Source organism: Gossypium arboreum, chromosome 6 (assembly GCF_025698485.1).
Source record: "Gossypium arboreum isolate Shixiya-1 chromosome 6, ASM2569848v2, whole genome shotgun sequence".
NCBI lineage: Eukaryota > Viridiplantae > Streptophyta > Magnoliopsida > Malvales > Malvaceae > Gossypium > Gossypium arboreum.
This window is the reverse complement of record NC_069075.1, coordinates 18,554,175-18,569,109: the sequence shown is the minus strand read 5'-3', so window position 1 is coordinate 18,569,109 and position 14,935 is coordinate 18,554,175. Positions and strand designations below refer to the sequence as shown.

At 34.8% G+C, this 14,935-nt stretch overlaps 2 long non-coding RNA genes across 4 annotated transcripts; one reads left to right on the top strand and one right to left on the bottom strand.

Annotated features, from left to right (window-relative positions):
- Positions 1-263: 263 nt before the first annotated feature.
- LOC108484884 (uncharacterized) lies at positions 264-4,171 on the bottom strand. Of its 3 annotated transcripts, XR_008284338.1 has the most exons (8): positions 3,860-4,171; positions 3,293-3,397; positions 2,663-2,811; positions 1,832-1,989; positions 1,674-1,740; positions 1,516-1,569; positions 1,153-1,335; positions 264-418 (listed from the first exon to the last, which is right to left on the bottom strand). It is a non-coding gene; the product is annotated as an uncharacterized LOC108484884 (long non-coding RNA). The 3 variants fall into 3 exon arrangements; XR_008284339.1 differs by having other exon boundaries at positions 1,674-1,989; XR_008284341.1 differs by having other exon boundaries at positions 1,674-1,989; positions 3,341-3,397.
- A 2,320-nt stretch (positions 4,172-6,491) lies between these two features.
- On the top strand, positions 6,492-14,522 carry LOC128293691 (uncharacterized). Its single transcript, XR_008283860.1, has 3 exons — positions 6,492-6,633; positions 7,554-7,595; positions 14,266-14,522. It is a non-coding gene; the product is annotated as an uncharacterized LOC128293691 (long non-coding RNA).
- The last annotated feature ends 413 nt before the right edge of the window (positions 14,523-14,935 follow it).

Below are 14,935 nucleotides of genomic sequence, written 5' to 3'. Positions count from 1 at the left end.
TATTATAAATGTCATGAAAAATTAAAATTCATTATCAAAATATTGAGGAGAATAATATCCATGATATAAATATAAAAATTTTCTATTAAAATTCATTATCAAATTAAATTTTCTATGAAAATTTTAACTTTAAAACTAAATATAAAATTTGATGAATTCAAATTTAGAATTTAAAATAATAAATTAATAACACAATTAAAATTCAAAAGTTAGAACTCAAGTTATTAAATATTAAAATAAAAATAAAAATATAGAATCAAAACTAAAATAAATAATAAAAATTAGATTAAATATAAAGATATAAATAAAATACAGCAAGTCTTTTACTAACAGCAAGTCCAAATACAGTATCTTGTTTGCGAACCTAAACAACATTGAAAATTGAAAGGTTCCGGGAACAAACTTGAAGTTGAAAGACCTAGCCAAAGGATAAATATCAAAGTTAGAACTCAACAACACCCATCGTTGTGCAAGTAAAATACAGAAAAAGTTGTCTGAAAACCAATGAAGTGCAAAGTGCAGACCACTCTAACATACAAAATGACAAGCATGCTCATGCATATAAGCACCTGCTAGGAAATGTCATCTTGAACCTTTATCCCTTCAAAAAGTTACTAAAGAACAGTACTCCTGACCCCTAAAATCTATACAGCTCTTTGTATGAAAAGCTATATTTTTCAGAGGCAAGTTTATATTAAGAATCGAACTACTCCAAATATGTTTAATACCCTCAAAAGCAGTAACAGAACGAACATTATAATGCATATGCATCATGGAGTGCTTTTGCATGAGTTTTAAAATTTAAGTTCATTGACAGCAAAAGGGCACACAATCCTTAAGGAGATCAAAGAAATAATTTCTTATCAAAATGATTTATAAAGAAAAAATTTCTCAAGTTCGGAATTCTTTAGGTCATGTTTTGATCTAGCAATACAATATATAGTCCTATGCACAAAAGAAAACCTAATATGTAACCAAGCTGATGGGGCTATCAAGCTAATATTACTTGAAATATCAATAATAAAAGAAAAATTACATAAACAATATTTTTATTTACCACCATTCAGAGAAATGGCGCTGATTAATCCTGTCAATATGTTAGTAACAGGCAACTAAGGGGAAGGGGGAGCATTTTCAATACTATAAAATTACCAGAAGTGGATGAAGACACGTCCAAGATTAAAGGCTCGTGATATATATTCAACTAGAAATGATAATAAAAATGGCAGCCCCAGCACAATCTGCAGAACCCTTTACCGAGTATGTAGAAAAGAATCAACACACTGGCAGGCAATGTCCCCTGCTACAAACATTAAGTGTAGTAGTCCAACTCACCTAACCACATTGAAATAAGTTAAGATGCATGGAGATTTATATTTACTTCCCGTGTTAAGAGAGGAAAAGAATGTAATCTATAAAGCAAGGAAGGGAAATAGAAATAGAAATCTCGATTAACAGGAAATTCTTAATGCTAATAATAAGTCCTCAAGGGCCAAAGAGGAATAGTTGACACACCTGCACAAGTGCCGCACCAGCTAAAGCTGATATTACCCCACTGATACTCATAGCCTGTTATAAGAAGTGATAACAAAGAAAGACAGAACTGTTTAAGTATACTATCTAACCTAGTTGCCAATTACTAGAAAAATGTAATCAAGTAGAAGTTAATGCACCTTTAGCATGAGTATAAAAAGAGATGGAGCATAGAGTAGGACATTCATCTTTATCGATAGGGCAGCACTACACATAAAAAAAGAGGCAAAGTAGGATCCACTTCTTTTCTTTTCCTTCTTAGAAGGGGAAAAAGCTACTGATAAAATAAGCATAGTACCTAAAAATAATCAACCCCAAATGCCACCATCCAAAAAGAATAGATCCCATTGCAGCATGGAGGAGTGTCATTGCGAAACAGTCATTAAACAGACGAAGCACAAATATTGAGTGAACTCGCTTTGAAAGACAAAGCAGGATAAGAGCCCACCACGGAAGCTGCAAAGACATTTTAAGAACAGTAAACTATCACAATATAGAAAACCAAGACAATGCAATACAGAGTAAGAAACATTAACAATCAAGAATATTTTCATTTAAATCACCAATCTCGAGTTTACTAGTTTCGAACTTTCAGAGCACTCAGACAAAGAAATATATTTATCAGCTTTACGAATTTTACATACCAAATCATATAACTAATCAGTAACAAAAAGCAACAAATGGTGTGGTTTCAACAAGTTCTTGCATTAAAAAAAGAAGGGATAGGAGTAGCAACAAGACTATCATACCTAGTTGCTAAAGCATCAATTTCATCAATGAAATTTCCCAGAGAAAACGCCACCATACTATATTGTACCAATATTCTAACAACGAGGGAGTAGCAATACTGACGGCTTTTAACCAATTCCAGGCATTGAAACATAATATTACCAGCAGCCAAAATGAAATTCACAAGCAAAAACAAGAAAGAAAGAAGAAAGAACCCAGAATTCAATTAAATTCACAAGAAATGGCATACACCTCTACATAGCTCTATGATAAATTTTCGGTATAAAAAGGGGTGAAAAATCTCGATTTAGATAAGATATGATAGGCAAAAAATGGAAAACTATTTTCACTATTAGCATTTCCCATGGAACAATCAAAATAAAGTAACATCAAGTTTTACCTCTTAAATTTTCGATAGATTGAATGACTTCATGCAGTTCATTGATGATCTTAAACCGAGTAACCCAGTCTTCATGCAACGGCTTGACCACTTCGAGTATTTCCTTCAGAGTTGACTCCACTTGATTTTGTGAATTCATCTTTTTTTTACTATATAACAATATCACTTAACAATAAAAATTTGCTCCTTTAAACTCAAAGTTCATAATTGAAACATAAAAATTTAATAAATAAAAAAAACACAAAAGCCCTCATAAAAAAACATTGATTAATGACAATAAAAAAGTATGAGAACGGGTCACATAGAGATCATATGCATCAATATTCATAAGTATTAACAAAAAAACAAAATAAAAAAGCAAACATTTATTGACTTAATTATCAAATTGTGTATATATATATATATATATGCAGGCATTGACAAATTCACAAGTTATAATGGAAATAAATCCAATGAAAGTAAATTTACAGAACATTAGAAGAGAAACTTTGGGTTAAATTAAACCCAACGAATCAAAATAAATTCTTTTTTAATAATAGGGCTAAAGTCTAAACTCAGGCATTTAAACAAACACTTAGAAGAAATAAAATAATCACAGAGAAAAATAAAGAACAAAAACAAAGAATTTACCTTGAAAAAATTAATAAAAATCAACTCCCAACTCCCATTAATCCTCACCTTTTGGGGTTTTTTTCTTTTTTTGGATTGAATTTCTTCTCTCAGATTTTGAAGATCCTGCACCATCAAAAGAAAGAAACACACATATATACCTATAAAAGACAAAACCCAGAAATATTTTCCATTGCTCTTTCATAGAAAATAACAAAACAAATTACTATTATTTGACTATGGACATTAACTGTTTTGTACAGGAAAAAGGTGGGTTTTTTTTCCTTTGATTTTATTTCCTTAAGGAAGGGGTAATCTTTTTCTTTACCTTTAGGGAATTAAAGAATGATTCGGAATTTAGAAGGAAAGAGAGAAAATGAAAATAGAAAAAAGGGGGAAACTAAGACAGATAAATAGACAGCCAAAAGTCAATATTAGTGCTTTGCTGAGTGATAAATACACAGATAAATAGACAAAAAATGAAAGTAGCAAACTGTTATGGGAACAACAACAACGCCAAGAAACAAAAAATCCACTAATTGCTAGTGCTAATTAATAAAAATAACAAACACATAAAACCTAACTTACTGTGTATAGAATACTGAATGAAGTTCTGCAATAAATTCCTTCTTTCCACAAGGAATTACTTCGCAACTGCAGACAAAGTTTTCAACTTCCTTTTTCCTTTATCCTCTTCACCCGTGTAATACCAATCGCCCCATTCAAGTACAACGGAGCCAGAGTAATCGTGGGCACCTTCGATAAGAGCTTGGAGACGCTGTTGTTGGAGAGTTTCTTTATTGAAAAGGGCAACAGAGGGGTGAGATTGGGGGTGTTTGGAGGATACTGATTTTAGAGGAAAAAATTAAGGGTTTTAGCGCGGGAAATTTTGGGAAAATTTGCGATAAAAAAGTAAAATGAATTTTTGTGGCGTTTTTTATAAACAGCGCCACTATTGCATATTTTTTGTGGCGTTTTTTTAAAAAAACGCCACTAATCCTCTAAATTTTCAATTAAAACGACATCGTTAAATTATTTTTCTTAATGACGTTTTTTAAAAAAAGGTCGCTAATCTCTTAAATCTCTAATTTTTTAAAAAACGTAAATTTACTTAAACTTAATAATATTGTTTTAAATTTTTTATAAATGTGTACATGTTATTTTCATATTTATTAATTTTTAAATATAAACAAGTTAAATATTTTTAATTATTTTTTCTATCAGTCATTAAATTATATGTAAGTTGTGGATTTAGTCATTTTACTTTAATTTTGTTATTTTTAGTAATTCATCAAGAATTTTGAATTTTGAAATTGTAGTATTAATTAAATGGTAGCTATTAAATTCATTAAGTTTTGCTATTTCTAAAATCTAATGTAACAAACATATTACTCACAAAAAGCCAGTTATGGATTTAACGGTTGTCATTTGTGTCAAAATTAAAATTTTAAAATTCGAAAAGTATAGGGACCAAGAATGATCTAATTAGATAACATGAACCAAACCTACAGCTTTACACACAATACCAAGACTAATAGTATAATTTAACCAAACATATATAATTGCTATCATTTGAGTGATCATGACTAAAATTTTAAATTTTGAAAAGTACAAAAGATAAAATTAATCGATTTGAAAAATACAGGGACTAAAAGTACTAATCAAATTAAAATATAAGGACTAAATTTTAAGTTTAAATTTCACTTAAATAAATTAAGTGTAGAGGAATTAATTTGAATTGAATTATTTTAATATATCAAAATATTTTTAGATTAAATCTTAAACCATTTAATATATATATAAAGTTTATCTATTATCTCTTAAATAATTTAAACTATAATCATAAGTTTAATATATTCAAATTAATATTATCTCTTTTACAATTACATAAGAAATCGTTTAATATATAAATTAAAAAATACTAATTAATTTAAACCCTAAACCTCTTAACCCCTATCCTATAAACACTAAACCCTAAACTTTAACCCTTAACCCCAAACCCTTACACCTTAAACTCCAACCTTAACCCTTAAATCCTAAATCATATTTCCTAAACCCATAATTCATCATAAACCTTCAAATACTAGTTAACTCTTAAACCTTAAACCCTAAACCATATATCTTAAACCATAGTTAACTCATAAACCTTAAACCTTAAACCCTAAACCATATATCTTAAACCATAAACCTTAAACTATAATGATAATTAATTCAATATTTTAATTTCAACACTATCTCTTTTACGATTATATAAGAAAATATTAATATATTGTACAACCATAAATTTTAATAATTATTGTTTTAGGGGTTATAGATTAGTGTTTATGATTTTTTTGGGGTTTAGGGGTTATATGACTTTTAGCAGCGTTTTACCAAAAACACCGCTAATGCTCTGGTTTTTAGCTACGTTTTACCAAAAAAGCCGCTAATACTCTTGTTTTTAGCGTCGTTTTACCAAAAACGCCGATAATGCTCTTGTTTTTAGCGGCGTTTTACCAAAAGCGCAGCTAATGCTCTGGTTTTTAGCGGTGGTTTACCAAAAGCGCCGCTAATGCTCTATTTTTAGCGGCATTTTTTACTAAAACGTCATTATTACTTTGTTTTTAGCGGCATTTTTGTTAAAATGCCGCTATTGCTCTGTGTTTTACAATTTTTACGGCGTTTTTTAATAAAATGCCGCTAAAAACGCCGCTAAAGCCCTATTTTCTTGTAGTGACAAGGGTTACACGGCCATGTGGCCAAGCCGTGTGATATAGCCTAGACTGTGTAACAATCGAACAAAGGGACACATTGTAACGCCCCAATTTTCGGGAATCCTGTGAATGTTGGCATAGGTTTAATTATGTTAGTGGGCCTCTAGAAGGCCCAAGCTTAAGATAGAACCCGGTAATTTTAGTTAATTTTTGTTCCATAAGAAAAAGGGAGTGAAATTATGAAATAGGACCTATGTGAAAATGTTTGAAAATGCTATAGGCTAAATTGAAGTGGCCAAATAAATAGGAGTGCAAAATAGGAGGATTTGCATGACAAACCTCCCATTTTACATGAAGTGGCCACCATCATGTTGTTGTAGACAAAATGTGCACTTGATATCCATAATTTATGGTACAAATTGATACAAATTGATAATAGGTTAGGTGAATGTTCCATGATAATGGGTTAGGTAAATGTTTCATGATAAGAATTTCATGTCTTTTGTATTAAAGAATTAAATGGATGAAATATGAAGTTTTATTAAAAGAAAAAGAGGTGAAAAGAACAAAGTTTTGTCCATCTTTGTTCATCATAGCTGAAAGTTAGAGAAGAGAAAGGAGAGGAGAAAGCTCTTGAGTATTCGGTCATTAGGAGGAGGAAAATTGAAGGTAAGTTCTTGGTACCTTGCTTCTATTTTGAGGTTCATGAGTTCTTCTTGATTCTACCTTAACTCTTGAAGTATATTTTGATTTTTGGTTGTGTTGTGAGCATTTGGTCATGAATTAAAATGAAGGAAATGGTTGTTGTTTCATGTTCTTTTGATGAAAAATGGAAGATATGTGAAGTTGAGCCAAACAAATGAGCATGCATGTGCCTTAGATGCTAAAGGGAAAAATCAGCTAACATGTTGTGCTTTAAAATGATGAAATGGAGATTATGCTTAAGTAAAAATCATAGATATGTGATGATTGATTGGTGATATACATGTTTAAATAACATGCATTACAAGATAGGTGTATGAAAGAGTGATTTGGTAATAAATCTACTTGGGACAGCAGCAGTAACGTGACTTTGGAAAATCACCATAAATTGTGGGAGATGAATTAGAAGCTGAATAAATTATGTAATTAAAGCTTATTGAGTCTAGTTTCTAATGAAATAAACAAGAACATATTTTGAATTCTGTACAATGATAAATTTGATTCGTAATGAAGAGTGATCAGATTAGTCAAACAGTGAAACATGGGAAACTTTGAGAAAAATCTGGTATTGATTGGCTAAACCAAAAATTCTGAAAATTTTATGGATATAAGATATATGAGTCTATTTTCAAGGAAAATTAACGGAACTTGATTTGGAGTTTCGTAGCTCCAGTTATAAATGATTTAGTGACTATTGCTCAGGAAGACAGCTTGCAGTGAAATTATGATTATGTGGTAAACATTGATAAAAATTTGTTAATGAGTTGCTTATTGTTTTCTTATAAGCTTACTATGATCTGTAGGTGTGGTTGGCCGAATATTGTAAGGGGTTAATACGTAGTTTGTATTTGAATAGTTAGATTAACGTGTTAGTAATCCAATTGTAGGCGGTTCGTGTGTGGATCTCGTCAGCATATCGTCGCAAACAGGTGTATAACTAACACCCTCTTTCTTAGTCTGGATCGGCAAAAGTCGAAAAGCCGAAATGCCGAAAATTGGTATTTTGTAGATTTGCGAGTGTGCGAATGCTCGTGAGGTAAATCGATTAATGTTTTTGGTAAGCTGCAAAATTTGGACTGCAAAAGTGCATGATTTCTGTGCCCTTGATATTTTTGGGCTTAATGGGCCAAAATTGGAATGATGGGCCAACGGGCTCAATTCGGTAAGAACCCTCGGTATGTGATTCTGTTAGTACGTGAAAAGTAAGAATATGCATGAAAAACCCTAAAATAGATAAATTACTGAAATACCTTTAAAAGTGGAAAATTTACGTTTACCCCTAAGAGATAAATTACCAAATACCCCTAGGGTTAAATTGACCTAAATGCATGTTCATTTGTTTTTATTTATCGCATGCCATGTTGTTATTATCGATGCATGGGACTGGGATATTGACGAAGGAAGTCTTGAAAGTGGCTTGTCCACGTCTTGGAGGCTTTGTCTCAATTCTTCGTTAATCGAGCAAACAAGGTCAAGCATCGTGGAGTGTTAAATTTGGGTGGGTTGAGCTATTCCCCACATGGAGTGTATGGCTGGTACGGGTGGAGTGTAGTAGTTGGTGGGTTGAGTAGTCTCCCCAAATGGGCTTGCATATGTTATTGATGTTGCATGTATTTTGAAATGGGCCTATGGGTCATACTGTTATCTGAATAAGGGGCTAAGGCCTAGTTTATTGTAATCTGAAAAGGGCTCTAGCCCAGTACCACTGTTACCTGAATGGGCTTAGGCCCAATAGGCTTGAGCTGACTTGGGCTTTGAATGGGTTTTCCTTACACACTGAGTTTTCCCAAACTCACCCTTTTATTTTCATCCACGCAGAAATCCCCAACCATAGTGGGCTTGGAGTCGTGAGGGAATTGAGTGGCCACCCGCTCGAAAGTTTGATTTTCTTCCGTGAACTGGACATCCTTTTATTTACGTTTAAAGTTTTGGGCTTTTAAATGTAATAAGGCCACTTAATTATTTTTGATGGTTTTAATATGTATTACTAAGATAGGTAATACTTATTTTAACTGTTGAAATTGGATAGCTTTAGTAGCGCGTTTTCAAAAACAACAGTTGATTTCAAAATAACACGACAACAAGCAAAGCTTAGTAATGAAAGTATTTTCCAAAATTAATCACTTTTCTAAAATGACTTAATCAAATCGATTTCATAGAAATATCCATGACGTTAAGGTGTGGCAATGGCGGTATGTATGTCTAGGATTGGATCCGAAGGAGCTTGGTATAGCGATCCGATGGACTCACCACCTCTTTTCCGGTTTCTTACCTGGTGCACAGCTTCCATTCACCTTAACCCTTAATGAATTAATCTTTTGAACATCAAGTACGATTTTCTAGACTTAGAATGAAATTTTTTTTTTACGTTTTTAATGTGGCATGCTGGATCCGGCCATAACTTCTGGGCCGGGTTTGGGGTGCTACATTTGTGGTATCAGAGCCTAGGTTGCAACAACTCGACTGTGGAATGGGTTTACAAAAACAAAGATTTTCAAAAATGAAAATTTCATAAAGAATGCGAAAAACTCGATTTTCAAAATTTAGATCTTTAGAAGGTGGTATTCCGAATCTCTGGCTCAAGTCTGTAAGTATTACTCTGAACTCTTCTGAATATTTTTCTGACTTATCTGTCTATACTGAAATCCTGCTAGGATACTCTAGATAGAATGATACTGAAACCATAGGAAAATCGATAAGAGATCAAAGCGTAGCTAGACTTGATTCTGCGAAAACAAACTCGAACTACTTGTCGATTCATAAAACATCTGTAATAAACACTGGAATATTAATTGATGCATAAAAATTCGTAATCAAGATAATACGATATGAGTACAAGAGGCCGTGGACGAAGCCGAGGAAGTGCCCGAGCGAGATCTTCGTCTTCGAGACATATACCGGCGGTGGATGCACCGGTACCACCGGCAACAGAGGTAGAGTCTCATGACCGCGGTACCGGGGATGATGCCCTGTCACAGGCAATGCTTCATATTCTGGAAAGGGTTGCCGGGGCAAGTGCGGGCAATGGAGTTCGGGGATCTATTTTTGAACGACTTCGGGCTAACAGAGCGGAGATCTTTAGGGGCGTGTCTGGTATAGCCCCGAATGTGGCAGAATATTGGTTGGAGGCCACAGAATGGATTATGGACGACTTGGATTGCTCTGAGGAGATTGTGAGTGGGGTATCTGTACTAAGTCCTTTGGGTCACTCGGTTAGGGTAGACAAACTGTATAGGGATGTACCCTTAGAAACTCAAGGTAAGATTTTCCCTGGAGATCTGATGGAGTTACCGTTCGGAGAGTTTGATCTCATTTTGGGAATGGACTGGCTTGTTAAGCATAAAGCGACTCTGGATTGTGCTGCTAAACGAATGGTGTTAAGAACTACAAAGGATGAGGAGGTTATGGTGATAGGTGAGAGAAGAGATTATTTGTCCAATGTGGTGTCGGCATTAAGAGCCGAAAAGTGGATTCAGAAAGGTTGTGAGGCCTAATTGGTATTTTTAAGTTAGTCGGAAGAGGAGGGACTGACAGTGGATAAGGTTAGGACCGTAAAGGAGTTCCAAGATGTTTTTTCGGAGGAGCTTCCAAGATTGCCTCCGAATCAAGAAGTTGAGTTTGGAATAGACTTGTTGCCTGGAATGGCGCCTGTGTCTATCGCACCGTATAGGATGACACCGAAGGAGTTAGTAGAGTTAAATGCTCAAATTCAAGAGTTGTTGGATAGGGGCTTTATTAGGCCAAGCGTGTCTTCATGAGGAGCACCAGTGCTATTCGTGAAAAAGAAGGATGGTACGATGCGGATGTGCATTGATTATCGCCAGTTGAACAAACTGACGATTAAGAATAAGTATCCACTGCCAAGGATTGATGATCTGTTTGACCAACTTAGAGGAGCTTTTGTATTTTCCAAGATCGACCTTCGATCTAGATATCGTCAGTTAAGGGTCAAGGAGGCAGATATCCATAAGACGGCATTTAGGACTCGGTATGGTCATTACGAGTTTCTAGTTATGCTATTTGGACTGATGAACGCTCCTGTAGTGTTTATGGATCTGATGAATCGTGTGTTCCAACCATGTCTGTATCAGTTCGTAGTCGTCTTTATTGATGATATCCTGGTATATTCTGAAACTGAAGCGAAACATGATGAGCATCTCCGTATAGTGCTGTAAGTATTAAGGGAGAAGGAACTCTTTGCGAAGTTCAGCAAGTGTGAATTTTGGTTGACGGAGGTAACCTTCTTAGGACATTGGTTGAGGGATGTAACCTTCTTAGGACATGTGGTCTCTGCTGAGGGGATTAAGGAGGACCCTCGGAAAATTGAAGCGATTTTGGAGTGGAAGCCGCCTAGGTCAGTGTTAGAAATACGGAGTTTTCTAGGACTGGTAGGATACTACAGAAGGTTTGTGGAAGGTTTTTTTTTGTGTGATGGCAGCATCTCTGACAAAACACATAAGGAAAGGAGTACCATTTGTATGGACTAAGAAACAGTAGGAAGCTTTTGAGAAGTTGAAGAAAGTTTTGACTGAAGCACTTATGTTAATTCAGCCGGAGTCTGGGAATGATTTTACTGTGTACAGTGACGCATCACACGTGGGTTTGGGCTGCGTGTTAATGCAAGAGGGTAAGGTGGTTGCATATGTATCACGATAGCTTAAGCCTCATGAGGGAAACTATTTGACTCATGATTTAGAGTTGGCAGCAGTGATATTTGCACTTAAAATTTGGAGACATTACTTGTACGGAGAAAGGTGTATTATATATACTGACCATAAGAGTCTTAAGTATTTGTTGACTCAGAAGGAGCTGAACCTTAGGCAAAAGAGATGGATTGAGTTGCTTAAGGATTATGACTGTTCGATCGAGTATCACCCAAGCAAAGCTAATGTGGTAGCCGATGCTCTAAGTTGTAGAACTGTATCTGATCTGAGAGCAATGTTTGCTCGTCTGAGTCTGTATGATGATGGAAGTCTGTTGGCTGAGTTGCAAGTGAGGCCAACCTGGGTGGATCAGATTAAGGAAAAATAGTTGAACGATTAGTCTTTGGTCGCTCGTTTTCAACAAGTTAAGGAAGGGGAAACTTCTGAGTTTAGGAGCCAAAAGAGATGATGCAACAGCAATACCCTCATCTGTTTGGATTAGGTAAATTTCGAGGACGAAATTTCTTTAAGGAGGGTAGAGTTGTAACGCCCCAATTTTCGGGAATCCTGTGAATGTTGGCATAGGTTTAATTATGTTAGTGGGCCTCTAGAAGGCCCAAGCTTAAGATAAAACCCAGTAATTTTAGTTAATTTTTGTTCCATAAGAAAAAGGGAGTGAAATTATGAAATAGGACCTATGTGAAAATGTTTAAAAATGCTATAGGCTAAATTGAAGTGGCCAAATAAATAGGAGTGCAAAATATGAGGATTTGCATGACAAACCTCCCATTTTACATGAAGTGGCCACCATCATGTTGTTGTAGACAAAATGTGCACTTGATATCCATAATTTATGGTACAAATTGATACAAATTGATAATAGGTTAGGTGAATGTTCCATGATAATGGGTTAGGTAAATGTTTCATGATAAGAATTTCATGTCTTTTGTATTAAAGAATTAAATGGATGAAATATGAAGTTTTATTAAAAGAAAAAGGGGTAAAAAGAACAAAGTTTTGTCCATCTTTGTTCATCATAGCTGAAAGTTAGAGAAGAGAAAGGAGAGGAGAAAGCTCTTGAGTATTCGGTCATTAGGAGGAGGAAAATTGAAGGTAAGTTCTTGGTACCTTGCTTCTATTTTGAGGTTCATGAGTTCTTCTTGATTCTACCTTAACTCTTGAAGTATATTTTGATTTTTGGTTGTGTTGTGAGCATTTGGTCATGAATTAAAATGAAGGAAATGGTTGTTGTTTCATGTTCTTTTGATGAAAAATGGAAGATATGTGAAGTTGAGCCAAACAAATGAGCATGCATGTGCCTTAGATGCTAAAGGGAAAAATCGGCTGACATGTTGTGCTTTAAAATGATGAAATGGAGATTATGCTTAAGTAAAAATCATAGATATGTGATGATTGATTGGTGATATACATGTTTAAATAACATGCATGCAAGATAGGTGTTTGAAAGAGTGATTTGGTAATAAATCTGCTTGGGACAGCCGCAGTAATATGACTTTGGAAAATCACCATAAATTGTGGAAGATGAATTAGAAGCTGAATAAATTATGTAATTAAAGCTTATTGAGTCTAGTTTCTAATGAAATAAACAAGAACATATTTTGAATTCTGTACAATGAGAAATTTGATTCGTAATGAAGAGTGGTCAGATTAGTCAAACAGTGAAACATGGGAAACTTTGAGAAAAATCTGGTATTGATTGGCTAAACCAAAAATTCTGAAAATTTTATGTATAGAAGATATATGAGTCTATTTTCAAGGAAAATTAACGGAACTTGATTTGGAGTTTCGTAGCTCCAGTTATAAATGATTTAGTGATTGTTGCTCAGGAAGACAGCTTGCAGTGAAATTATGATTATATGGTAAACATTGACAAAAAATTGTTAATGAGTTGCTTATTGTTTTCTTATAAGCTTACTATGATCTGTAGGTGTGGTTGCCGAATATTGTAAGGGGTTAATACGTAGTTTGTATTTGAATAGTTAGATTAACGTGTTAGTAATCCAATTGTAGGCGGTTCGTGTGTGGATCTCGTCGACATATCGTGCAAAGCAATGTGTAACTAACACCCTCTTTCTTAGTCTGGATCGGCAAAAGTCGAAAAGGCGAAATGCCGAAAATCGGTATTTTGTAGATTTACGAGTGTGCGAATGCTCGTGAGGTAAATCGATTAATGTTTTTGGTAAGCTGCAAAATTTGACCGCAAAAGTGCATGATTTACGTGCCCTTGATATTTTTGGGCTTAATGGGCCAAAATTGGAATGATGGGCCAACAGCCCAATTCGTAAGAACCCTCGGTACGTGATTATGTTAGTACGTGAAAAGTAGGAATATGCATGAAAAATCCTAAAATAGATAAATTACTGAAATACCTTTAAAAGTGGAAAATTTACAGTTTTATCCCTAAGAGATAAATTACCGAAATACCCCTAGGGTTAAATTGACCTAAATGCATGTTTGACTGTTTTTATTTACTGCATGCCATGTTGTTATTATCTGATGCATGGGACTGGGATATTGACGAAGGAAGTACTGAAAGTGACTTGTCCACGTCTTTGGAGGCTTTGTCTCAATTTACTATTAATGAGCGAAGAAGGTTTAAATGAGAAGTGTTAAATTTGGGTGGGTTGAGCTATTCCCCACATGGAGTGTATGGCTGGTACGGGTGGAGTGTAGTGGTTGGTGGGTTGAGTAGTCTCCCAAATGGGCTTGCATATGTTATTGATGTTGCATGTATTTTGAAATGGGCCTATGGGCCATCTTTATTATCTGAATAAGGGCTAAGGCCCGGTTATTGTAATCTGAAAAGGACTCTAGCCCAGACCCATTACACTGAATGGGCTTAGGCCCAATAGGCTTGAGCTGACTTGGGCTTTGAATGGGTTTTCCTTACACACTGAGTTTCCCCAAACTCACCCTTTTATTTTCATCCATGCAGGAAATCCCCAACCATAGTGGGCTTGGAGCTGTGAGGGAATTCGGAGTGGCCACCCATTCTGAAAGTTTGATTTTCTTCTAGTGAACTGGACATCCTTTTATTTACGTTTGAAGTTTTTGGGCTTTTAAATGTAATAAGGCAACTTAATTATTTTTGATGGTTTTAATATGTATTACTAAGATAGGTAATACTTATTTTAACTGTTGAAATTGGATAGCTTTAGGGCGCGTTTTCAAAAACAACTGTTGATTTCAAAATATCACGACAACAAGCAAAGCTTCCGCAATAAAAGTATTTTCCAAAATTAATCACTTTTCCTAAAAATGACTTAATCAAATCGGTTTCCTAGAAATATCCATGACGTTAAGGTGTGGCAATGGCGGTATGCATGTCTAGGATTGGATCCGAAGGAAGCTTGGTATTAGCGGTCAGATGGACTCACCACCTCTTTTCCGCTTTCTTACAGTGCGCACTTCCATTCACCTTAACCCTTAATGAATTAATCTTTTGAACATCAAGTACGATTTTCTGGACTTAGAATGAAATTTTTTTTTATGTTTTTGATGTGGCATGCCGGATCCGGCCATAACTTCTGGGCCGGGTTTGGGGTGTTACACACATGGCTGTGTCCTAGCTCGTGTCTCAACCCGTGTAACTTATTGAGTTGCGT